Source organism: Salminus brasiliensis, chromosome 2 (genome assembly GCF_030463535.1).
Source record: "Salminus brasiliensis chromosome 2, fSalBra1.hap2, whole genome shotgun sequence".
Lineage (NCBI taxonomy): Eukaryota > Metazoa > Chordata > Actinopteri > Characiformes > Bryconidae > Salminus > Salminus brasiliensis.
Genome location: NC_132879.1, coordinates 50,146,353 through 50,172,942, shown reverse-complemented (window position 1 = coordinate 50,172,942; position 26,590 = coordinate 50,146,353). Strand labels below are relative to the sequence as shown.

The following is a 26,590-nucleotide window of genomic DNA, read 5'->3' as shown; positions in this document are numbered from 1 at the left end:
TTATATGAAATGATATAGATCGCCCAAAAGAGGTTAAGCCACCTATGAAACATTATTCTGATCCATTATTGTGGTCCTTTTCCCTTGTCCTTTTTCTTTGTTTCAATAAAGCTTTGGTCCATGCTGCCTGAACCTTGGTTGGTTCCTTGGATATTTTGATGGTTCCTTTAATTCCTCTTCCTCCATTTCAGGGTTAATTTAATGATGCTAATTACAGCTATTGTCACGTTTGTTATGACTATTGTTATTATGGACGCTCTCTTGATTGATTTTGGAGGGTATTTTCAATTCCAAGTCGCAAAACCATCAATTTATTTTGTGACAATAATAAAAATAATGAATGAAGGAAGCTCATCATGTCACTCTATTATGTCTTTACTCAGACATTTGATGACAATCAGTAATTCATAATTTAATGAATATAACTAAACATGTTCCAATCCACTACAGTGCTGTTGTTGACACTCTCTCTTTGCCCAATGACCAACAGGGATACGTCTTGCCCTCTGTTTCAATTAAACGATTTGGTCTAAGGAATTACTTCACCTTTTCCAACTGGTGCCTTGAATTTGATCCTGTCTTTTCAAATTTGCAATACTCTCATTCATAGCAGGTGACAATTAAAAGTAGGAGTGGAGCTTGGATCATATAGATCATGCATACAAAGCTGTCACGGAAATATTTGACAGATTGTTAGAAAACTTTAAAGGTGTGCTTTCTTGGGGGCCTTGAGTAATATTCAGAATTGTGCCACTGCAACACTAGGTGGTGCTATAATCTTCACATATCTGTTTCTCAGCAACCAGTTATCCTATCAAGATAAAACTGTGATGATGAATTGATATTTAATAAATATGGTCACCTCTGACCAGTCAGCTTTCAGCAGTCATTTCATATGTATAGACTTGTTTAATCACCATGATATTTGATATGTGTGTTCAGGTATGGACTGTATCAGTTGAACGTAAAGAGACTTAAAACGGCCACTGGGGGCACCATTTATGCTCTAACTTCAAATTCTTTCACAGACTTTTATAACTTTATGGGCATGTACCCCAGGAAGATCCTACAACATTTACTGTACATTTACAAAAGTGAAGCACTGCTAGGCCTACTTGTCAGATTCAGCTTGGACCCCACAAATCACTGAATGAGGCCATATTTTATTGTATATGCATTTTAAAGAAACAGTAATAAAAACAGTAATACTTTATATTTAATTTAACTGTGACTCCTAACTAAGAGCTAAGTGTGTGTGTGTGTGTTTGTGTGTTGGGAGGGGCTTTATCAGTGTATGGATCAGCTCTCTGCAGGTGCAGCATTAAAGCTGGAGTGTTTCCTCTCTCTGAAGTCAGTCTCCTGTATGTTGGAGGGTTTCCTACCACACTGCTGCAAGCGTCTCTCCTCACACACACACACACACACTCCTCTAGCGAGGGAGGTGGAGTTGTGTTGATCAGCGCTGACGCTCTTTTGATAAATATGGAGAAAGAAAAAAATGCCTCCTCTGATTTGTCACTGAAAATGTTTGATGGTTTTCTCACCTCTTTCTAATAAGGTCATAGTGAGTGTGATTGGCGGCTGTGGGGTCTCTCTCTCTCTCTCTCTCTCTCTCTCTCTCTCTCTCTCTCTCTCTCTCTCTCAGTGTCTTTAGTCTCTCTGGGGGAGCGGAGGTGAAGCTTGTTCTGCTGCTGAGTTGAACGGAGTGTGTGCAGGTCAGAGGGAGATGGACAGCTGTGTGCTCCTCATTCTTCTGTCCTCCATGATCACACTCTCCACAGCTGGTAAGTTCTTACTGTCTCAAATGAAAAGGATCAACATTAAATACAATCAGAGCATTAATTACAGTCATTGTTTCAAATGTATTTGAACAGAATAATTGATCAGAATAATGTAATTAATGTTAAATTAAGTTTTCTGCTTTAATTATGTGAGACTGAATTCAGTATTCTGCTGTTGGGCATTCATTTTTTATTTCTCTCTCATGTGCAGACATTGTAAAATTGGTGAATGGTGGCAGTCGCTGTGCTGGGAGAGTGGAGGTTCTTTATAGAGGACAGTGGGGAACAGTGTGTGATTATTACTGGGATATAAAAGCTGCTACAGTGGTGTGTAGAGAGCTGGGCTGTGGAGAGGCTGTAGATCTAGTGAATGCTGATCACTTTGGACAAGGATCAGGAGTAGTCTGGAGATATGGGAGGGTGTGTAATGGATTAGAGTCAACAGTGAACAAATGTGGAGTACGAAAAGTATTTGGTCCTACCTGTGATCATACAAGAGATGTTGGAATGATCTGTTCAGGTAAAGTACAAATAAATTCAGATTGTAATATAATCACTGTTTTTTGTAAATTAACCTTTAGATTCATTCTTTATTTTGTACTAAGATTACAGCTTTACATGGAGTATCAGTATTAATTTTGTATTCATGATTAAATTTTGAATGTTTTCTCACTCCTAACCCTCTGGCAGACCAGAATATATATTTTTTATAGAGGGTGTTTTGGGGTTTTGATAGGGCCTGTGATGGGGTCTTGCAGTATGTGCCATGGATATGCTAATATGTAGAATATGTTTAAACTATTAATGAAGAGGTAAAACAGTACTATATTAAATGGTACTAAATTATGTGGCTAAAGCTGTCTGTGAGCTGGTCTAAAAAAGTAATTTGCTACAAATGGTAAAACTGCTTGTTTTTGTTCAATTATGGCAGATGAATGAATTTAAAAATAGAAGTGTAATTAAAAATCGACCTTGTTGTCACATGCAGACCTTGTATCTCCAATATGGTAACTTTACAGAAGAAAACTTTCAAGGTTTTATTCAATAGAAAGCATTCCATGGTCCATTTATTCTAAAAAATCTGGAGATGGAGATATCCATATCGGGAGATATGGTTTTTAACTGACAGAGACAAATTAAGGAAAGACCTTAATAATTCCCTAAGATTAGTAAGTTTGCTTATCACCACAGATGGTAAAAACTCTGAACCTTTTAAAGGCATAGTTTGGCAAAATAAACCATCACAATATTCATAATGTATTGTTAACCTCAAATGCAGCCAAGACATTTTTGGTTCTTTGCCAGAACAATGCAACAGACTTACATGGGAATTATCATTCTAATCTGAAATATGAGAAAGAGACATGCTAGAAAAAGATTGCTAACAAACACTGTCACTCTGTAAACACACGTTAAAAAAAACTCATTTGTCTTGATTAACAAAATAGAGCTATGTGCTAAAGAGCTCATGAAAACAAAACTGACGGAGCAGGAAAGGGACATAACAGAGCAAATAAATGACAAAATATAGTTATATGTATCTACAGAGATTAGGTGGCTTAAAGTTCAGTGTTTTGAAGCAGAGCTAGCCTAGTGACTCCTGTTGTAAACTAAAAATCAGGTAGGAATCCTGTCTTTGGCTGATCACCTACATCTGGAGTGAGTGATAAATCATGTAAATTCAGTTTTTTTGATATAACAAAAATATCATTGGTAATATCAAGTCATTCATAAGTCCTCAACAGCACAAACCCTTTTCACCATAAGTCACCAGGTTTTCACCAGGTATTGCAGGCTGTTCAATAAATGGCCAACACAACTGTCCTGTTAAAAAATCAGCCTCACCATAGTTTTGTGTTTTTCAGTGTCAGTGATGAAATGTGATAACAGTGAGTGATATCAGTGTTATAATAGAGGATATATTGTAAGAGTATTATAATGATTTCTCTTTTCCTCATTTTAGAAGTCAGGCTGGTTGGTGGTTCTCACTGCTCTGGGAGAGTAGAGGTTCTTCATGGAGAGACCTGGGTCACAGTGTGTGACGCTGGCTTTGACCAGCAGGATGCAGAGGTTGTGTGTCGAGAGCTGGGCTGTGGGCTTCCTGTAGAGGTGCTGGGAGCAGCTGCTTTTGGCAGAGGGGAGGGTCAGGTGTGGTCAGAGGAGCTTCAGTGTAGAGGCAACGAGTCTCAGATTCACTTCTGTCCAACATCATCTTCACTCAAACACAACTGCTCCCATGATAATGATGTGGGACTGGTGTGTTCTGGTAAGTGTTTAATTTATTAGGATTCTACAAGATCTTATTGAAGGTGTTTATGAAACAAGTACTCTGTTACATCATGTAATCACATGTTTAAACTCCATGTCTAAACTCCAAAACTCTAAAGCACCACTGCTTGCTCGAAGAGTTGGATAGCACTATAACTGAGGTAATGAGTTGCTTGAATAGGTAATTACTGCTACCTTCAGAGTTCCTTGTCCCAACCTGCTGCTGCTGCGTCCAGATCTCCTCATTTTACTCCCCTTCATCCACACCTGGCTGTGTTACTGCCATCTCTGCCCCTGCAGCCAGTTTCATTTTCATTTTTAGTCTGCCTGTCTGTCTATCTATCCCTCTGCAACTATCTGTCTGTATATTTATCCCTCTGCAACTCTCTATCTGTCTATCTATCCCTCTGCAACTATCTGTTTGTCTATCTATCCCTCTGCAACTCTCTATCTATCTATCTATATCTATTCAACTCAATCTGTCTATCCCTATTCAACTCTGAGATGATATGAGAGATCAGGTACTATACACCATACATTTGAATCTCAAAAGCCAAAAAGCTGGGAAAGGATGTAATAAGAAAGGAGGCATGTCTCTCTTTCTGCCCATTCTCTGGTCTGCTTATCTGTTGCACAGACCACAATATCCCACAATGACAAAGTGAAAAGTGGAAATTGTTGAAAAGGAAAATCAAAAAATATTGCATTGACTTAAGTATTGAGTCACTTACACTTACTCAATTACAGCCTCAGTCTTCTTGTGTATGATATCACAAGGTTTGCACACCTGGATTTAGGAATGCTCTATTCTTCTTTGCAAATCCTCTCAATCTCTGTTAGGTTGGATGGGGGCCATCGGTGGACAGCCATTATCAGGTCTCCCCAGAGAGGTTTCATTGGGTTCAGGGCTCTGACTGGGCCACTCTAACACATTTGCAGAGTTGCTCCTGTGTTGTCTTAGCTCTGTGCTTAGGGTCATTGTCTTTTTGGAAGGTAAACCATCGACCCAGCTAAAAAAACACCCCTACATCATGATGCTGCCACCACCATGCTTTAGTGTTGGAAGGCATTGGGGAGGTGATGGGCAGTGCCCGGTTTGCTCCAGACATGACACTTAGAATTGAGATAAAAAAGGTCTTGATTTTATCAGTCCAGATAATCTTTTTTCTTACAGTCTGAGAGTCCTTCCGTTTTTTTTTGTTTTTTTTTTTACTTCTTTTACTGATAAGAGACTTCTGTCTGGCCATATATGCTACAGTTATGGTTGACCTTCTGGAAGTTTCTCCCATCTGCATACATCTTTGTGGCTCAGGTTCTTGGTGACCTCTCCAACCAAGGTCACCAGACTACTTTAGTGTGGTCGTTCCAAATTTCTTGATTTAAGAATTGTGGAGGCCACTATTCTCTTGGGAACCTTCATTGCAGGCAAACTTTTTGTAGCCTTCTCCAGATCTGTGCCTCCTCACAACCCTGTCTCTGAGCTTTACAGGCAGTTATTTCCTCCCCATGGCTTGGGATTTGCTCTAATATGCATTGTCGGCTATGAAACCTTATCTTAAATAGACAGGTGTGTATCTTCTCTTCTGCAACATCTCAAAGATGATCAAGAGAAATGGGAGGCTTCCAGAGCTAAATTTTATGTGAAATTTAAATTTTTCCTTTTTAATAAATTAGCAAATAATTAAAAAATTCAGTTTTCACTCTCATTATGGGGAAGAGTATGGGGAAGATACAAAGAGAAGAATGGTTGGAAAAAACTTTTATTATTTTAGCATACGGCTTCAGCATAACAAAACTTATCTTAAAAAGTATCATGCTAATAATCATAATGCAATTACATAAATACAATTTCATTCCTCCTATGGGCTCCATTCATATCATATATTTATTGTCTAACAAAACTCTCAACTCTCAAATCATCTCTCATCATTTCAAGTTTTTTTTTTACATTTCATTCAAGATCAAATCTTAACGAAAATTTACAAACAGATACACATGAGGGTGGGGGCCCTGTGACTGACAGGGGCCTAAAAAATGCATTAAATAAGCATTGAGTATTATGTCAAGATTGGTAGTTGTTTGAGAGTTGTGGGACCCAGTGGAATATCTTTTTACCAAGTGTATGCTCAAGTGTATTTTTTTGTAATTTTGTATAATTTTGCAATCAAAGTACTCAAGGACTTAAGTACTTTAAAACATTATTGTATTGTTTCTTTGAAAAACACTAAGCTGAGGAGTTTGAATGATCTTGCATTAACAACTGAACACAATACACAAACAGGGAAATTATGTGCAAGTAAATTTGAGAAAACAGATATCCAGAAGTCCATTCATTTTTTTCTCTTCCTTTTCTTTCTCTCCATCGAACAGACAGTGTGAGGGTAGTGGATGGTGGCAGTCGCTGTGCTGGGAGAGTGGAGGTTCTTCATAGAGGACAGTGGGGAACAGTGTGTGGTGATAACTGGGATATGAGTGATGCTGTAGTGGTGTGTAGAGAGCTGGGCTGTGGAGAGGCTGTAGATGCACTGAGTGAAGCTCACTTTGGATCAGGATCAGGACCAATCTGGATGGATGAGGTGGACTGTAGTGGATCAGAGTCTACACTGAAGAACTGTAGGTCAAGACTGTGGGGTAAACATGACTGCAGTCAGACTCAAAATTCTGGAGTCATCTGTTCAGGTAAGAAGCACAATGTGTAGTAGATTTTAATTTAGAAAAATCTGAATGAGAACTTTTTATACAGAAATATTGCCCTGACTTTCTATTGCTTATTTCCTCTCTTTGCTCATTCTCTTATATTACAGGAGTCAAACTGGTTGGAGGTTCTCACTGCTCTGGGAGAGTTGAGGTTCTTCATGGAGAGACCTGGGTCACAGTGTGTGATGCTGGCTTTGACCAGCAGGATGCAGAGGTTGTGTGTCAAGAGCTGGGCTGTGGGATTCCTGTGGAGGTGCTGGGAGCAGCTGCTTTTGGCAGAGGGGAGGGTCAGGTGTGGTCAGAGGAGCTTCAGTGTAGAGGCAACGAATCCCAGATTCACTTCTGTCCAACATCATCTTCACTCAAACACAACTGCTCCCATGATAATGATGTGGGACTGGAGTGTGCTGGTAAGAAATGTGTTTTGTAGTTCTTCCAGATGACTGTTTGAAATGTATTCAGTAGGCAAACGCTGGTCAAAAACCCTGGTCAGTTTTTCTGTTATAGTGAAACGTTAAGTGAGTAAAATATTAAATAAAGTTACAGATGGAATAAAGTTAAAGATGAAACATTGGAAACATTTTGGCATGAGTGGGACCACACTAACCAGAAACCAGCACTGGCAAGTGCCACAGGTGAGACCAAACTTGTGAAAGTGTTAAAGCAAGATTAATGTATTATTTTTCTTTTGCTTAAGTTTAGAGTGAAAAAAGAAAATAAGCACTATGGAAACGTTTGAGCACCCCAAGAGATCTGAGCTCTCAGTTAACTTTCACCAAGTTTTCAGACCTTAAAGCAGCAGTAGGTAACCTGTAAAAAAAGAGATATTTTCCTCAAATTTGCTAAAACTGTCACTATGTGCTGAAAGTAGTATGAGGGAGATAATCTGTGAACAATTTTATGGTTCCTCTTGCTCCTAATTCCAAATTGGTTATGTTGTCTGGTCTGTTGGCTGTTCTGTGATTCAAACCGAGCGTTGAAATTCATTTGGAAGAAAGATATATAAGATACATCTAGAAACAGGTGGATGTATCTTAAATGTCTTATATATGTTTATGTGCAATGTGTCAACAGTGTCTTGGAAGTAGCCATAGATTTTCTGCATTTAAGGGTGCTGCCTCTGTGATGGCCCAGGGAAGCTTGCTGTTTGCAGGTCTGCCTTGTCCCCTAGTTTAAAGACCTAATCATGGGTTCTTAACTCTGCACACATGTTGCAGTCATCCATGGTTGCTTGTTTGGAGTGTGTGATGATGGACCTGAAAACAGAAGCTTTGTCAATGCACTTGCTGATGTAGCCAGTCACTGATGCTGTATACTGTTCAAGGTTCATGGAATCTCCAGCAGTCACAGCCTCCATAAACATGTCCCTGTCAGTGTGCTCAAAACAGATCTGAAAAGCAAAGTTAGCTTCTAGCTTCTTCTACTCTGATTTGGTACGTCTGATAAGCAGTCTGTAAGATGAAATTTGCATGACACATGATGATGGTCTTAGCTGTTATGGGGGTGGAACTGTGGTTGATTTCTAGGTTGTAGCAGGGTTTGACAGTGGCAGGAATAACTGCTGGCTGCTGTAGTGATCATTCATGGATAATTTTGAGTTCAGGTTGAGCTGCAGCAGAAAATAGCTTCATTCATTTGTGCCAAGAGTGACCCCTGTACATGTCGCATCATGCCACCAAGAGGTCATACAACAACCTTTGGCAAATAACAAATTGCATATTTCACCTGAGACATGGTACTTAACAAGACTGGTGCAGGTTAAGTTAAGGTCTGAGAGAGAGCTACTCACAGAAATGCTGGAAAAAAATCTAATCAAACCCCCTGTTTTACTGCAAAAGACCTTTGGGAACATTTAATAGGCACTGAAGTGTTACTGCACTGTTCTACTATGAGACGACTCCTGCAAAAACATGACCTTCTTAGAAAAACAAAACCTTTCCTGCATCCTTTTAGATTTCAGCATCAGAGGTTTTCTAAGGAACATCTTAACAAGTAACCTATTGAATAAATGTTTCATCTTTAACGTAATGTATTTATGAAATCAGGTCATCTTTTACTTTCTTAGCTATTCTCAGTAACAGAAATGTTGACAACAGGTGTCCAGATTTTTGCATTCCTCTGTATATGCATCTCCCTCCCTCTTACAGACAGTGTGAGGTTGGTGGATGGTGGCAGTCGCTGTGCTGGGAGAGTGGAGGTTCTTCATAGAGGACAGAGGGGAACAGTGTGTGGTGATTACTGGGATATGAGAGATGCTGCAGTGGTGTGTAGAGAGCTGGGCTGTGGAGAGGCTGTAGATGCACTGAGTGAAGCTCACTTTGGATCAGGATCAGGACCAATCTGGATGGATGATGTGGACTGTAGTGGATCAGAGTCTACACTGAAGAACTGTAGATCAGCAGGATGGGGTAAACATAACTGTGATCATTCTAAAGATGCTGGAGTCATCTGCTCAGGTAAATTCATTTAAACAGGGGTTATATGGTGTCCAGCACAGTTTAGTGATTTTCCTGCTAAACGCACCCTGATTCGACTTATCAACTACCAAGCTAAATTAGTGTGTTAGAACAGAGCAGTCACCAAACTGCTGCACACTGGAACTCTCAACCCACAATTAGCAAGTCTGTAATACTGATCCACTTTCATTTGTTGCATTTAATCTTATTTATTTGAATGTACAACTTCTTTAGAAACCCAGTACCTACGGATTTGTAAATAGATGTATTTATATTTAAGAACCATGCATTGTCTAATATATTTTCAAGATCATTATATTAAACATCATTAACCCTTACTGTTAAATAATATCTCTTTTAGAAGTCAGACTGGTTGGAGGTTCTCTCTGCTCTGGGAGAGTAGAGGTGCTTGACAATAAGACCTGGGTCACAGTGTGTGATGCTGGCTTTGACCAGCAGGATGCAGAGGTTGTGTGTCGAGAGCTGGGCTGTGGGCTTCCTGTGGAGGTGCTGGGAGCAGCTGCTTTTGGCAGAGGGGAGGGTCAGGTGTGGTCAGAGGAGCTTCAGTGTAGAGGCAACGAATCTCAGCTTCACTTCTGTCCAACATCATCTTCACTCAAACACAACTGCTCCCATGATAATGATGTGGGACTGGTGTGTGCTGGTAGGTGCTACATTTTCATAATTAATCTCATTTTTGCTACAAAGTAGAAAATACTAATAGATATATTTAGGGTATATTTATAGTTTAAAATGCACTCTTTATAATTGTGATTATATTTACATATTTCTCTGTTTTCCTTTTTTTTTAAAGAAATTTTACTTTGTTTAATTGATATCATTTAAAGGCCTTTGATGTTTTTTGTAATTCTCTCTCTCTCTGTCTTGCTTGCTGTTGTGCAGTCAGTGTGAGGTTGGTGGATGGTGGCAGTCGCTGTGCTGGGAGAGTGGAGATTCTTCATAGAGGACAGTGGGGAACAGTGTGTGATGATGACTGGGATATGAGAGATACTGCAGTGGTGTGTAGAGAGCTGGGCTGTGGAGAGGCTGTAGATGCACTGAGTGAAGCTCCGTTTGGATCAGGATCAGGACCAATCTGGATGGATGATATGGACTGTAGTGGATCAGAGTCTACACTGAAACACTGTAGATCAGCAGGATGGGGTAAACATAGCTGTGATCATTCTAAAGAAGCTGGAGCCATCTGTTCAGGTAAATTTTACAATTTGGGGGAGATTTCATATGTCCTATTGTGGTGGATGAAACAGAAATTGTCTATAACATATAATGGGTACATATCATAAATCCACAATAAAGTCTTACTTGTGGTTTGCAATGATGTTTAATTTGCAAGCTCCACTCTGACAGGCTTGTCCTGAGTGGATGTGGCTCAACCAGAGATGTTATACATCAGGAGACCTGCCATTTATCGAAGTATGATAGGGAGTTCTCAAAACATTTAACATGACCTCTTTTTGAGGATAAACTCTCACCATTCAACAAAAACAACCAATTTTCTTGCTGGTTATGCTCCGAGTGGTGGACAGTCAATGTGCTAGTGGAGAAAATCGCCCTCAATGTGGAGATCTGGTCAATCTCAGTTGCCAGAACAATTCATGAGGTTTTTGTCAGGTTTCATCAGCATTTTACAAATTGTTTTGGAAACGGTAATTTGGCCATCAATTTTGAGTATTTTAGTCTCTTTTCATTCATAGAGATAGGAGTCTAGTCTTATGTGACTGGAAATAACTTCCTGGCGGAGTTGCAGATATTGCTGCTGAGTGAACAGAGTTGCTTATAAGAAGTTTGGCTCAACTGTTGAGTCCGAGAGTTATAGCAACCCCTCAATCCCTATACTTAAGCAGTCCTAAATGTGGCTATACATATTGGTGGTGACTGTTGTCATCACTAACTTATAAGGAACATCAAATCACACTTATAACATAAACTCTTATTATACTAGACTTACTAATCAATCACCTTAATCCAAAAATGACAAACAGCAATCATATTAGGTCACAAGGTACGATTTGGTGAAGAGTAGCTTCCTCAGTACTATATTAAGTCAGTGATCACCTTTGCACACTTTCTCACTGAGTCTATCTAAGCAACACAGCAAGCAAAAAAAAAAACAGGTGTAGTTGCAGTTAAACTAAAAATGGTCATCATTCTTATCATTACCCTACATAGTACGTACCGCTGAACGTATGCTTGGCAAAGCTGAGGTCAAATGAATGCACATTATCAAAACAAAACTGAGTCAGCACACTGGCTATGCTTGCTGCATTGGGTGGTAACTTAGCATTGAAAGGGAGTCATCACAGTATTTTTTATCATTACCCATTCTGGAAATGTACTTGTGGATGAATGTCATGTAATAATTTTGACTGGTGTGGCTGTGACTCGTGAGCAGTGACATATCAGTACATATCCTGGAATTATCTTTACTTTCTCCTGATAAACATTTTAGAAGTCAGGCTGGTTGGTGGTTCTCACTGCTCTGGGAGAGTAGAGGTACTTCATGGAGAGACCTGGGTCACAGTGTGTGATGCTGACTTTGACCAGCAGGATGCAGAGGTTGTGTGTCGAGAGCTGGGCTGTGGGCTTCCTGTGGAGGTGCTGGGAGCAGCTGTTTTTGGCAGAGGGGAGGGTCAGGTGTGGTCAGAGGAGCTTCAGTGTCTAGGCAACGAATCTCAGCTTCACTTCTGTCCAACATCATCTTCACTCAAACACAACTGCTCCCATGATAATGATGTGGGACTGGTGTGTGGTGGTAAGTCATTTGTTTGTTTATTTGTGTATTTGCTTGTTTTTACAATAAATATCACAGGTTCACACTTAAATGAAATGAAATATTTAATACAGTCGATTTCTCGTTTGATCTCACCATCTTCCCCCTTTCTTTTTCTTTTTTCTCTTAATTTTCTCTCTTTTCCTTTCTTTCCCACAGACAGTATGAGGCTGATGGATGGTGGAAGTCGCTGTGCTGGGAGAGTAGAAGTTCTTCACAGAGGACAGTGGGGAACTGTGTGTTGCTGGCTGGAATGAAATAGCGGCTACATTTCTGTGTAGAAAGCTGGACTGTGGAGAGGTACTTAGTATTGATGCAGCTACACCAGGATCTGGACCAATCTGGATGAGTCAGGTTCAGTGCAGTGGATCAGAGTCTTCACTGAAGAACTGTGGATCACAGGGATGGGGTCAACATAGATGTTATCATAATATAGATGCTGGAGTTATCTGTTCAGGTATGCTTCAATCTATTTAAATATACAATGTGTGTGTGTTACTTATATTATATTTGGGAAGTGGTTGAGAATTATATTTTGTTTGGAGAAATGTTATGTTTCCTTGTATATTTCCCTTCCATCATGTGATTCTTATCGTTCCATTGAGTGAAATTGAATGAAGGGTGGCCCTAAACTGGAAGACGGCATTTATCACCCCCACTGGGCATTATGAGTACCAGGTAATGCCATTTGGTGCTCATGATCACCCCAGCTTCCTAAACAAAGTACTTAGGGAGACCCAGGGACATTATGTATATGTCTACATCGATGACATGCTCATTTAAAGCCAGTCTCTTGAGAAACACATAGGGCATGTCAGGCGGGTTCCCCCATTGTTATTGGAGAACCGCCTGTGTGTCATACTGAAAAAGTTGGAGTTCCATGCCTCCACAGTGTCATTTCTGGGACACCTCTAGCCCGGTCTCCTGCAACTCGTCTTATCAATAGCTCTCAGCATATATGGCCAGCTGTTTGCTTGAGAGCAGAGGGCATTGGCAGTGAGGCACTGTTACCCAAGGGAACTCCAATCCCCAGAGATCCTAGAAGTAAATCAGTGCCAATCAGACACACCTGGTGGTCACAGCATTTAGGGCTGAGACAAATGGCATTTCTCTGTCACACCTTTGTATAGAGATGACCAGTATACTACACGGAAGTGAAAGAAAGAGCCCACAGCTCAACAATCAAATAGCTCAAAGAAAGTTTTGGTCTTTTGTTTCATTGTTTACAGAGCTGTTTCAGTTAGTTCCCCTTCTCAGAGAGAGAGAGAGAGAGAGAGAGAGAGGTGCATTTATTTGTTTTTCTTTAGATGTTGTGCTAACTGTCTGAGCTACACCATCTTGGCATTGCCTTTTTTTGGTTTTTCCGCCTTTTTTATTTCATTGTTTTAAGGGGTGCGACTCTACCAATTGCCTGTGCTTGCTGGTGGGGCATTGGTAAGGTTTTAAACCCCAATTGACAGGTTTAAACCCATTGGTGTTTCAAACCCATCTGGGAGCAACTGTTCTCACACAGTACACAAAAGCACCCACGTTTATATTAAACACAGCCTGTCCTACAGGCTTTCCTTACTGCAAATGGGTCTGCTCCCTGCTGGTCCCGTAACAAGCAGAGACTGCAACATAAGTGTCTGACCTCACAAATGTGCTTCTGGTAACATATACATCAGATCATAACCTGCACCAAGATAAGCATTATTAACTAAGTGTTAAAGTTCTTAATGCTTTTACTTGTGATGACCGGCTTTGAATATACAATGTCCCATGTAATATATGTGTCTTGGTGGCCTCCTTCACTAGTCTACTTATTGCACAGTCACTCAGTTTGTGAGGATGTCCTGCTCTTGGCAGATTTACACATGTGCCATATTCACTTCTTTAAAATTGCCTCATGTGTTTGTGTGTGTACTCTTTATGTTTTTGGAAACATTAGCCTGCAAAGATAACTAAATATTAACCTGTTTTTGCATACATTTCAACGATAAACTTGAACCATATTCAGAGTAGAGTTTGAGTGTGAGAGAGTTAGATTTCAGTATTTGTCTTTGATAATATACTAATGCACCTCAAAAATGTATATAGTGAAAATAATTTGTATTCATAATTTGATGCTAGGTAAAATATAATCTATTTTAAGCTTGAAATATGTAATTTTGTTTGGAATTAATATAAAATATAACATTTTGAATGGAATTGTGATGATGAATGAACTTTTTCATGATGTACTAAATTCATGAGATGCACTACTATATATTGTGCACAGTTTTAATGAGGTTATAATACACACAGGTCACAGAATGTCCAGACTTGCTGATGGTCCTCATCTGTGCTCTGGGAGAGTGGAGGTTTTTCATGGAGAGACCTGGGTCACAGTGTGTGATGCTGACTTTGACCAGCAGGATGCAGAGGTTGTGTGTCGAGAGCTGGGCTGTGGGCCTCCTATGGAGGTGCTTGGAGCAGCTGCTTTTGGCAGAGGGGAGGGTCAGGTGTGGTCAGAGGAGCTTCAGTGTAGAGGCAAAGAATCTGACATTACTCTCTGTCCAACATCATCTTTACTAAGACAGAACTGCTCCCATGACAATGATGTGGGACTGGTCTGTTCTGGTTAAGTATAAAATGTCATATTACTTACTTATATCTCATTACATAAGATTTTTCCTGAACAGGCATTACTGGACTACACTGCTTTTCAAATTGAGAGATTACATTAAAATATTACATTAAAAAATATTGTCTATGACATTGGCTTAACCCCTGGCCATGAAATCGGCCTCAAATCTACAACCCATCTTTCTATTTACTTGCTCTTATAACACTATCTTGGTTGTGGTTTCAGGTATTACTGGGGTGCGGCTAATGAGTGGCTTAGACTCCTGTTCTGGTCGAGTGGAGCTCCAGTACCTCAGTGATTGGGGCACAGTGTGTGATGTAGGCTGGGATATGAGAGCTGCTAGTGTCCTCTGTGGTCAGCTGAAGTGTGGGAGTGCTGTGGCTGTGTTGGGGTCAGACTGGTTTGGGGAGGGGAGTGGCCGGATCTGGGCTGATGAGTTTGATTGTCAGGGGAATGAAACACACCTGTCAAAATGTCCCATTTCATCATGGAGTCGAACAGCATGCTCTCATAAACAGGATGCTGGAGTCATCTGCAGTGGTAAGCTTTCTGGGCCACATTTTTCCCTGTAAAAATAAAAATTCTAAGATACCCTGTGAAGATGCTTTTAACCATATAATGTACCCCATGTTCAAGCTTGAGCACTTGTTTAACAACTGTCTATGCAGGGTCCACAGATGATTTTGAACTGTGAAAATCAATTGTGTAGTTTGAGTATTAGTTCCCTATATATACATTTAACTCTAACTACAGGCCAACCAATCCAGTATTTACCAAAAGCACAATATGTCAGATGTATTAATCTATTTTATATTATGTACTTTCAGGTTCCTCCCTGGCGTTTCATGAGGGGCGAGTGCGGTTGTCTGGAGGGATGGAGTGTGAGGGGGAGGTGGAGGTGTACTTCAGGCAGGACTGGAGGAGAGTTCTGCTGGACTCCTGGAGTGAGTCTGAGGGCTCTGTGGTCTGCAGACAGTTGGGCTGTGGCTCTGTACTCAACATCTCCAGCTCCTCTCCATCCAGTTCTGAACACAGCTACATGTGTGTGACGGGCTTTAACTGTTCTGGGAGTGAAGCTTATCTGAGGAACTGCAGCAGTGCAGAAGCAGTCAACTGCAGCTCCAGAGAACAGCTGTACATCACCTGCTCTGGTAAAAATATTGGAATTATTATATAGCTTAATATTAACAAATTTCAATAACACATACTGTGACAATTACATAGAATAGGGGGGCAAATTAGAGAAACATTCAGTGTTAGTAAGGTTTTGGTCTTCCACAAAACACTAGAAAACAGCTTTAATGGCCTTCAAGATACAATTCAGCTATCAGTCTAAACAACTGTCTTAAGTGACCCTCCCACCGTATACCTGTCTGGAAGCAACTGTCTCCATGCACATATTCATGCTTTCCCTTTACTTTCACCTGTGTGTATATAATCATAGTCACTAATGCATTTAATTCTATTAGTATAGGGGTTTAAACTGATCATAATGTATTTAGGAGAAATAAGAAGTCACACTTAGTCTGTAAATTTTCTATGAATTTTAGCTCGTAGCTCCATCAGGTTGGTTGGTTCTGGGGGAGACTGTGCAGGAAGGCTGGAGGTTTTCCACAGCGGCTGGTGGGGGACAGTGAGTGATGACTTGTGGGATATTAAGGATGCACAGGTGGTCTGCAGACAGCTGCAGTGTGGAGTGGCCCTCAGTGCCCCAGTACCAGCCTGGTTTGGACCTGGAACCGGACCCATATGGCTGAATGAGGTGGAGTGTGAGGGGAAAGAGACGTCTCTGTTGAACTGCATATATCAGCTGTGTGGAGAGGGTGAATGTGGACACAAGGAGGATGTTGGAGTCGTGTGCTCAGGTAACTTGGAATGTCAAGTCAGCAGTCTTCTCCATGATTGTGTTTGTGTGTTCTGAACTAGGCCGAGAGATACATTGTATTTATACTTGAATAGTTATTTACTGAAACTCAATGAAAAATGAAATACTGAGATGCTGGATTTCAGATGAGCTAATATAAGCCAAACTGAAAGGTCAAACAAACAAATGAATGTAAAATATATGACAGCTGACATTTTGGCATTGCTAGTATAATTTAGAAATCATAGTTTTATCAATAATGGCATGCTGTCCTGGCCCAGATGCAGCAAAACAGGCACAAACCATGACACTACCACCACTGTGTTTTTTTTATGGGTGGCATAAGATTTATGTGTTGGAATGCAGTGTTCTCGTTCATCCAAACATAACACTTCTCATTTAAATAAAAAATATCTTATTGTCGGTCTCCTCTATCCTCAACACATCCCATGTTCCAATATCCTTATGGCTTGTCCAAGTGATTAGCAAACTGCAGAAAGGCACCAAAGTTTTCTTTTGGAGAGCAGCAGCTTTCTCCTTGCAACTGTACCATACACATCTTATCCCCAACACCCCAACTATTGGATTTAGCACCATCAGCCCAGAAAACCCAGTTCCACTGCTCCAAGCTCAATGTTGGGGGACTTTATACCCTTAAAGCCAACATCCAGCATTATGCATGGTGACAATAGTTTATCACGTTTATCTGCTCAGGAGAATCCTATTCTATTGGCAGTTCTCTTCTATGTTCTTTTCTATGTTAAAAGGAGATGTGTCCAAAATCAACAAAATGAAGTAACTCTCTGTAACTTTCACACACTGTGCCTGGATGATGGAAAGACGCTTATTGTTCGTGTGTTATGCTCTGCAGTCATTAAAGAAGAGCTGCAAGTAAAGTCTCAAGTCTATTTGTGTTCATCTTAAGTGTAACTTAAACTCGAGTCACAAACGCAAGTGCTCTCTCTGGTGTCACAAACGACTATTCTGAATATGATTTAACTGCTCAACAAGCAGGCAGTTTTGGACCCACTGCATTTATTTGGATAAAAGGTCTTCTGCTTACATTAAACATGAAAGGTAAGTGTGTTGATTCTGAAATACCTGCAAGACCTGCAAGACCTGCAATATTAAAATCTTTCTCCCACCAGAGTTTAAAGAGATCAGACTCACTGAGGGCTGTGAGGGGAATCTGGAGGTGTTCTACAATGGAACCTGGGGGAATGTGTGTATAAATGGCATGGATGAAGAAACAGCAAGTCTGATCTGTCGAGAGCTGAACTGTGGAAGAACTGGGAGTGAGAAGGCTACTAAAGCAAGAGTGGAATCAGCTCCTAACTGGTTGGATGAAGTGAAATGTAGGAAACATGACTCCACTCTGTTTCACTGTCCATCTTCCCCCTGGGGACAGAATACGTGTGATAATAACAATGACGTGGCTCAGATTACCTGCTCAGGTAGGACACTTTTTCTTTTTAGGAGAGAGAGCATGCCTCTGACAGTAGACAGCAATAAAATTATTGTAATTAAGTAAAGATCTGAGAATGTCTGGATAAATTATTTTATAGATATTGAAAGTTACATTTGTGAGTCAAAGAGTTTGATATTAATACAGCATATTTTTATTTACAGGAGAGAATAAACAGCTCTCACTGGAAAACCATCTGAAATGCTCCTTATTCTCAAACCAGAACCAGTGCTCAAGTAAGGATACTTAACAAACAGGCTATTTACTGCGTGAACAATGAAAATATTCATCAGAATGTCAATAATCAGAATCAATCTAAACGCTCCTTTTTTATCAGTTGACCTTTAATATGGTTTCACTAAAGTAAAAAAGAATTACTGAATGTTGCTGTTGCTTTCTTGTGAGTTTCAAGACAACACTCATTTTATTTCTGTGTGTGTGTGTGTGTGTGTGTGTGTGTGTGTGTGTGTGTGTGTGTGTGATTTAGAGCACCTGCCTCTCAGGTTGAAGGGAGGGGTAGGTAGCTGCTCTGGGAGGCTGGAGGTGTATCATAATGCTGAGTGGGGGTCTGTCTGTAATGTTCTGTGGGACATTAGGGATGCTCAGGTGGTCTGCAGGCAGCTGGGCTGTGGGCAGGCGCTGAGTGCTAATGGGAGTTCTGCCTTTGGTGCTGGTGGAGGAGCTATCTGGCTGAACAGAGTGAAGTGTAGAGGGAATGAGCTTCACCTGTGGGACTGTCCTCATTCCCTGAAGAACCACACTGACTGCTCCCACACGCAGGACACTGGAATTACATGCACAGGTCAGAGGAAACTGCTGACTTTCAGAGTTTCGGGTCTAATAAATAGTAACAGTAACAAACAAATCATTATCCAGTTGTTTGTGCAACACATGGTTTATGCTTTTGATTCTATTATTTTTGTAGACATATCCTTGGTCCCTTCTACTTCATCTGAAATGATACTTCCATCTTCCATCTCTTTCCACTTCACAAAGGATACTTCCACTCCCATCACAGGTACTCTTCTTTTTAATTTCAGTATTTTTCTAAATATTCAAAATTTTTTAACGTTCTATTTTGTGTTTTTATTTTTAGTGGGTCTCACCACAATCAAAACAAACTCTCTTCCACAAACTCCATCATTAGCCATTCTATCCATTTCTCCATTCGTCCTCCTGGTTTTGGGATCGATGCTCCTCCTGGTCTTAGTGCTTCTGGTTGTGCTGTTTAACCAGAACAGAATGATCTGGAGAGGTAGGGAGATTCAGAAATCATCTTCAATCCACTTTCTGTAAAAGAACAAAACCTTTTTTATTTTAAGACTTCAAGTCATTAAAGAACCGTTTTAATGATTTTGTTGGATGCCAATCAACATTAACCAATCATTTTAACCCTAATAGAAATCTTTTTATCAAAAATCCAAAGTCAAGCTTGTTCAGTGTTGACGTTAGGACAGGATAGCAAGGCGCAGCAGGGTGCAGGAGGGCTTAAAGGATGGGAGGGCTTAGAGCTTTGGGGATTCAAAATTGCTGGGTAAAGAAGCACTCAATAATGAAATATTATTATTTTACATTTAAATGATCTATGTGGTCATATGTCAGTGAGAACATCCCTCAGCCATGCTGGTGCAGTGCAGGATCAATAAAGATTTTATTTTAATTTATTTTATTTATTAAATTAAGGTTTATGAAGCTCTTTGGGAAACTCCAGCAAAACTGACTCCTTGTTTTTTTTTAAGTATTTTCAAAGTGACAAGATCTCCAAGAAGTAATCTTTTGTTCTGCATATTTATACTCCTACCATAATCCACTGTTTCCACTCACAGTGCTCTCGAAGAAGGGGCCAGTGGTGGTCTATGAGGGTCTGAGGAAAGGGCCTAATGTAATCTATGAGGAGATTAATCGCAGATCCGTAATGAACAGAAACACTCAACGAGGTAAATGATATTTGCTATGTCTTATTTTAGGTTGGGTCAGTGCAGATCAGGCCAGAGAAAATCCATTAAAGGAAAGTGAGAGAGAGGAGGGTGGGGGTGAGAAGGACAGAGGGAGAGGTGATTAGTAAGTCTGTATAAATGTGTTGTAAGTTTGTTTGTTGTTACACAGAACGTTTCCTCTCTGAAGAACAGCATTCACAATATGAGGATGTGAATTTGGAGCTTCTCTCAGGTAAGATCAGAGCATGTTATTAAGATAAATATTAGAAATAATATAAAAAGTCATAAAAGTGATCATATAATAAGGCTAGAGAACAAATGTTTTGAGTATTCTATAATTACGCAGTAATCATCAAGATGCCATGCGTTACTGATATTTTATGATGGAGAAGGATGTTTTTGGCATGATGTGAAGCAGAGGGCCTAACACTTCCTTGATAAAATTGCAGTAATAAAATGGGAGTGGCTTATTGTTTTTATAAAATGAAATGATAAAACACACCAGTGTTCAATGAATAAATACTTTTGTTTACCAAAAAACTTTTATAAGTAATGATTCCTCCACCACACAATGTAGTCTGTTAACTGTGAGCACTGTTGCTAGGCAACATACGGCAAAGGTTTAACTAGCTGTGATAACGTGGCGTAGCCACTCTACCAAACAAAATATGTCCATATGTATTTAAGTTTTTCAGTAGATCAGAAATGCACAAATGTTCCCTCTTTCTAAGTCTTACTCTAAATGAGAAGTTGCAGGAAGTATAAGGCTAGTGTATTTAGCTTTTAGCTCACAATCTCACTGATTAGCATTAGCTTAACTGAACAATCAGTAGCACTGTATTTCTCTCCTTACATTACATTGTTCAGAGAGAATTCAATTAAACAACAACAAAAAAGTGAAACCTCAGATATTCAACTAATAAATGACATACATAAACTATATTCACCCCAGAGAATCACCCAAGAAGTGTGTGTGTTTGTGTGTGTGTGTTTATACTCACTAATAAATCATTCTTAATGATATTGAGGACTGAAGTGTCTGTAAAATCTGCTCTTTGTGTGATTTAGGTGAGGCGGGACTAGAAACCACACCAGAGAACTATGATGATGTCATCATTCCTGAAGTACTAGAGAATAATGTAGCACGTAGGTTCTTGTTTTATTTATATGTTGTCTGGTGTCGACCAGAGAGAGATTGGACCCCTTTTTAAGTCTTTTAAATGTTCATCTCAAGTTGTCTTGCTCTCATTCTGAGGATGTTTTCTTTGCTAAAGCTGCTTTGTAACATCTGTTGTGAAATGTGCTATACAAATACAATAATAATAATAATAATAATAATAATAATAATAATAATAATAATGTATATAACACCTTTCCTAAAGAATACTTTATATTGTTATAAATACATAACTATTATATTATATCTCATGTATATCTAATAGCACATATGTTTTTGAGGGTGGATAGTGACTTAGTAAGCTCTCTCTCTCTCTCTCTCTCTCTCTCTCCCTCTCTCTCTCTCTCTCTCTCTCTCTCTCTCTCTCTCTCTCTGTTAATTCACACTGTACTAGATAATTGTTGAAGGTCGACAATGATGACTTTGAGTTTGGCATTGTGTTTATTGTCTAATAGAGAACAATGTGGAGATCTACGATGATGCCTTGTTTGCTGGAGAGAACTTCACAACAGGTTTGTTTTTCTTACAAAGATAAAAAGATGTGTAATAATGATTAATTTATTAATATTGCATTTGTTCATCTATTCCTACAAATATTGTGTATGTATCAGAAAACTATGATGATGTCATCACTGCAGTACAGGACTTAGAAAATGCAGGTATGTCTACAGCTTACTGAGTTTCTGTACACCTACAAATGTACCTGGTTAGATTAGTTACATATGGTTTGGCAGCACTGTAGACATTTCTACACAAAGAGGAAGTGTTGAGGCAGGATATCCAACAAATACAAACTTTACTGGAAAAACACGAAACACAGCAGGAGAACACAGATGGCTACGTATACCAAAATCAAGTCCAGAAACACATGGGAAAAGAAATCATTGTACACAGGTGAAGGCTTAATTATTATTCCAATGATGATGATGATGATTATTATTATTATTATTATTATTTTAACATTGGGGCTTTAGTCCTATCCTACAATACTTTCTGAAGTGGTTAAACTTGTAAGTGGTTACAAGTTTAGACATTATGTAACAGTAATAGTGAAAATGACTTTGAAAGAGTATTTTCCTTAAAAGACTTAAAATTGTATTTTAAGTAATTCATTATTAATTAATTACTAATTATTAATGAATTGTCCAGGGACTCATGGGAATGCTGACCTTGTGCACTTTAGTCCAGACATTTGTGTCATTGTCCTTTCTTCTGATGAGATTATGGTCTGGGTGATGTCAGAGTGGAGAGACTCAACTCAGAAGTTAATGACTAGTGTTTAGAAGACCATCATTCTGCAGCTCAAATAGAGACACTACCTGTACAATTACACCATATCCAGGTTTTAAGCATGATTTTACATTACATTACACAAGATCAAATATTTGCCATATTTTACATATTTTAGACAATCTTAGGAAAAAGAATCATTGACTCATTGACATAATATGATATATCATCTTGTGGGATGATAAAAAATCCTTAGAAATTTCCATCTTGAAATGATGACAGGAAAGTGTTTCTCCATTTAAAACAGCACAGAAAGTTTATGTGCAGCTTTGCTCACAAACCAGTGTGAATGCTTACACAAGGTTATGCAGGGAATTGTATTATAATGACTTTGATGATGTACATTTTGAGTATTGTTACATGCAATATCAGATATGATGTCATATATTTTTTGATCATGTTGAAATACTGAGCCATACTTACTTCTGCTCTTCTACTTTCAGACTTTAATATAATGTGATAGAAGTGATTGAGAGCAAGGCATCGGACAGAGACCAGGTCAATTACTCTGTTTAAGCATGTTGAAACTCGAGGATGTTATTACATTTTTTTCACCATATTTTAATTTACAACTTTGTGTTTAGAATGAATTTTATTTTTTACCTCATCACACTCTAAACCACTTTCTTTATTTTTTTCTTAAAGCAGAGTTTTAATGCAAAATCTTTGATTTTAGTGTCTCAATTCTGTTACCACTTCTTTGACTGCTTTCTTCATTTGCTTGTTTGACTCCTGTCTGTATTATGAAAATGACTAAATTCATCCTGGTTGTGTAAAATGAATATGTCATAAACATCATCTAACACATCACCCTATGGAGTACACCTTACCTGCATCTTTCTTTAGGAAACTAAATGTTTAATTTTCTGAAAAATAAAGTAATGACTTGAGAGAATTACTGAGTCTGAATTCTGTTTCTAAACAAAGTTGAATGTCTAGAGAGCAAAACGAAATGCAATTTCAAACTACAAAGTTTACCTGACAGAATAAGCCTCTGATGGAGGAATAGTCTTCTTGTCATGGCTATAATGTGTACTGTTCAATATTATAAGATACAATATATAAAACAACAGCAACAGTTCTTTGTCACAGTAAGCTGACCTGCTCAACAGGCTAAAGTGTCCAGTCCAGAGTGACCACAACAAATACACAAAAGAGAGAAGCTACAGACTGAGGACATGGAAGGAGCCTAAAGAGGAGTCAGGAGAAATGTTACACCCTGGGCTACAGCCCTGCAGCCTTATGAGATATTACTATAAGAAATCTGTTTGCACATTTACACTGCAAGTAAACACCAAAGCTGTAAGTGTGTGTGTGTGTGTGTGTGTGTGTGTGTGTGTGTGTGGTTATCAGTGTATGGATCAGCTCTCTGCAGGTGCAACATTAAAGCTGTATTACAGTGGAGTGTTTCCTGTCTCCTGTATGTTGGTGGGTTTCCTACCACACTGCTGCCAGTGCAACACACACACACACACACACACACACACACACTCCTCTAGAGAGGGAGGTGGAGTTGTGTTGATCAGCGCTGACACATTTGCATATCATCCTTCGAAACTTGTGCTCAAAATTTTATATAGATACAAACATTGTATGAAGCTCTGACTTGACTATTTATTCTCTCTCTGGGAAAAAGACCCCAATCAGTGCATTAGGCCTCACTGAGCTGACAAACTCAGCTGTTTAAATACTCAAGCATGCACTGTCTGATCTGGGCCATCAGGTAATAGACTTGACATATCATGTTCATAAAAACACAAAATGCTAGATTTGGGTTCAGTCAGCCTCTAGTAGGTGTTAAAAGAATATCACAAAGTACTTCAATTGTTGATCAGTGTTCATTAAAACTGGAATTTTTATAATATTTGTACATGTGATTGTGTCCTGCAGCCAGTAGCTTCCCTACTTGCCAGGGTTATACTACTATGTAGAATTAATAATTTTTGTTAATAAAAATGAACTGTTAATGAAGAGATACAGCAGTATTATATTATATGGTACTAAATGATGTGTATCTGTGAGCTGGCCTGATAAAATCAGATAAACTGAATAAATGACAAGTAGATAGAAAAAAACTATAGTAATAAAAAATATTTAAAAACATAAATCTACAGAAGAAAAAAATATCTTTTTTTTTTTCATTTTGGAGCATTTATTTTGGTCCACTCGTCAAATTTGAATACCATGTTCACTACCAGTTTTGTTAAAAACTTAAAAATACTGGAAAACTAGAACCACAAGGTTTTGAGTGACAGTGACAAATGAAGGAATAATCTGTATTGTCTTTATAATCAGTGTTTTTAATTATCACCACTGATAGCAAAAACTCCAAAATCTCACCTGAACCTTTTAAAGGAATAGTTTGGGAGAGGAAATTAAGAACGTTCATGATTTATAACTCTGCCCAGATGCAGTCATTTGGCCAAGTTTGGTAATTGGTTTGGTAACTGATTTTTTCCAATACAGTGTGACTGAACCATGGAAATGATCATTCCAATCCAAAGCATGAAAAAGAGACATGCTAGTCTTAGATATATACTGTCACTCTGTAGCACGGCAAAAAAAATCAAGATTCAAAAAGCTCACAAGGTTCACTTCTATTAACTGAGTCCGCCGATGAGCCCAATAGATTCAATTCTCAGCGACTAGCAGCTAGCGCTAGCCCTCCTTAAATATACCAGCCACAGGTGGAACGTATTAATTAAATCGTGAGCACACACATGACGATAACACAAAGTGTCAACATAAAAGTCTGTGTCAATGTAAGAGTCCCTTGAAACATGACTTGACCATGACTGTGAACTTGAAAGTCCTCATGAGAGCCTGCGGGCCGGCACCCAGGAGCGCACCCCGGGACCATACCCCTCCCGGACCCCGAAGCGCTGTCTCCGGCCCCCACGCCTCCGGGAATCCAGCCCCTGCCTGACCATGTGAATGGGGGTCCCCTCGCCTCCGCAGGCTCCGGCAGTGTGTCCCCCGGTATGACTGACTTATAATACATGACTTTAATGTTGTTAAAAAATTTACTTTTTATGCAGTAATTATTTCAGGTTATGTTTCTTATACTGACTTGTATTTAGAAGTATGTAAGCTTAGAGGTATTTTTGATACACTAGCTAAGGTTATTTTTCTGAGTAAACAGTGAAGCACTTTTGTAAGTCACTCTGGGTAAGAGCTCAAACACTTAAAATCATTAAAATCTCTATTATTATGATATTATAAAGTCTACAGATAAAGAATCCATAGTGTTTGATTCAGTTCTCTGACCTGAATAACTTGTTATAATAATGTAATAATAATAATAGTAATAGTAAATAATAGTAATAATAAAATAATGTTATGTCAGAAATGTAACTCCTTGTCTGGAATTTTGACTAATTCATTTAAAGACTACAGCTTATTGTACAAAGGTCAAAAGGTCAAGCTGAACAAAACTCAGTTAATGTCTTGGAGGAAGACTCCTGATGAATACCTTTAACATATGGACACCTTTTGACAAATTCTAACTCACTTTCACTTGTCTCCTGTATTCCAAAGATGCCCATTCACAGACTAGTACCCTAGGGGGCTCCTCCTTACATTACATTTACAAAAGTGAAGCACTGCTAGGCCTCCTTGTGAGATTCAGCTTGGACCCCACATATCACTGACTGAGGCCATATTTCATACTTTTTCATCTAGAATTTGATTCTATTGACTCTTTTACTCAACGCGGTCTCAACGCGGACTATTAATTAGTTATTGCAAGTATGGTATTTTTCATTTATATCACTAACTCATCAGCATCTCAAAATTATAATCACATGTATATGTTGAGAATAAGAGTTGCTAGCTGTGGCTCTAAAAGGTGCACTAAAGCACTCAGAAACACTTAACATTTCCACCACAATGATATTCTGAAGTTCCCGTCTGGTATTTTGACATCCATTCAAAGTCTAGGGCTTACTATACAAAGGTCAAAAGGTCAATCTGAATAAAAGTTGTTGACCACCTTGGATGACGGTTTCTGATTAATAATCATAATCATATGCACACCTTTTGACAAGTTTAACTTACTTTTACTTCTCTCCTGTATTCCAATGAGTCCTATTAGGGGTGTATTGGGCCTCATTTTGGCATGTATATCACAGGATTTAACTTTTCACACCCAAACAACACTGCAAATACAATCACATCAGAAACTTAACTATGAGTTATGTGTTTCTGACATCTCTGTTGACAATCAATAGACAGTTCTACCACCCTCAGTAGATCAA

General features: G+C 39.0%; 1 pseudogene; it reads left to right on the top strand.

Moving 5' to 3' along the window:
* The first annotated feature begins 1,721 nt into the window (after nucleotides 1-1,721).
* LOC140549729 (scavenger receptor cysteine-rich type 1 protein M130-like) lies at nucleotides 1,722-25,330 on the top strand (annotated as a pseudogene).
* The last annotated feature ends 1,260 nt before the right edge of the window (nucleotides 25,331-26,590 follow it).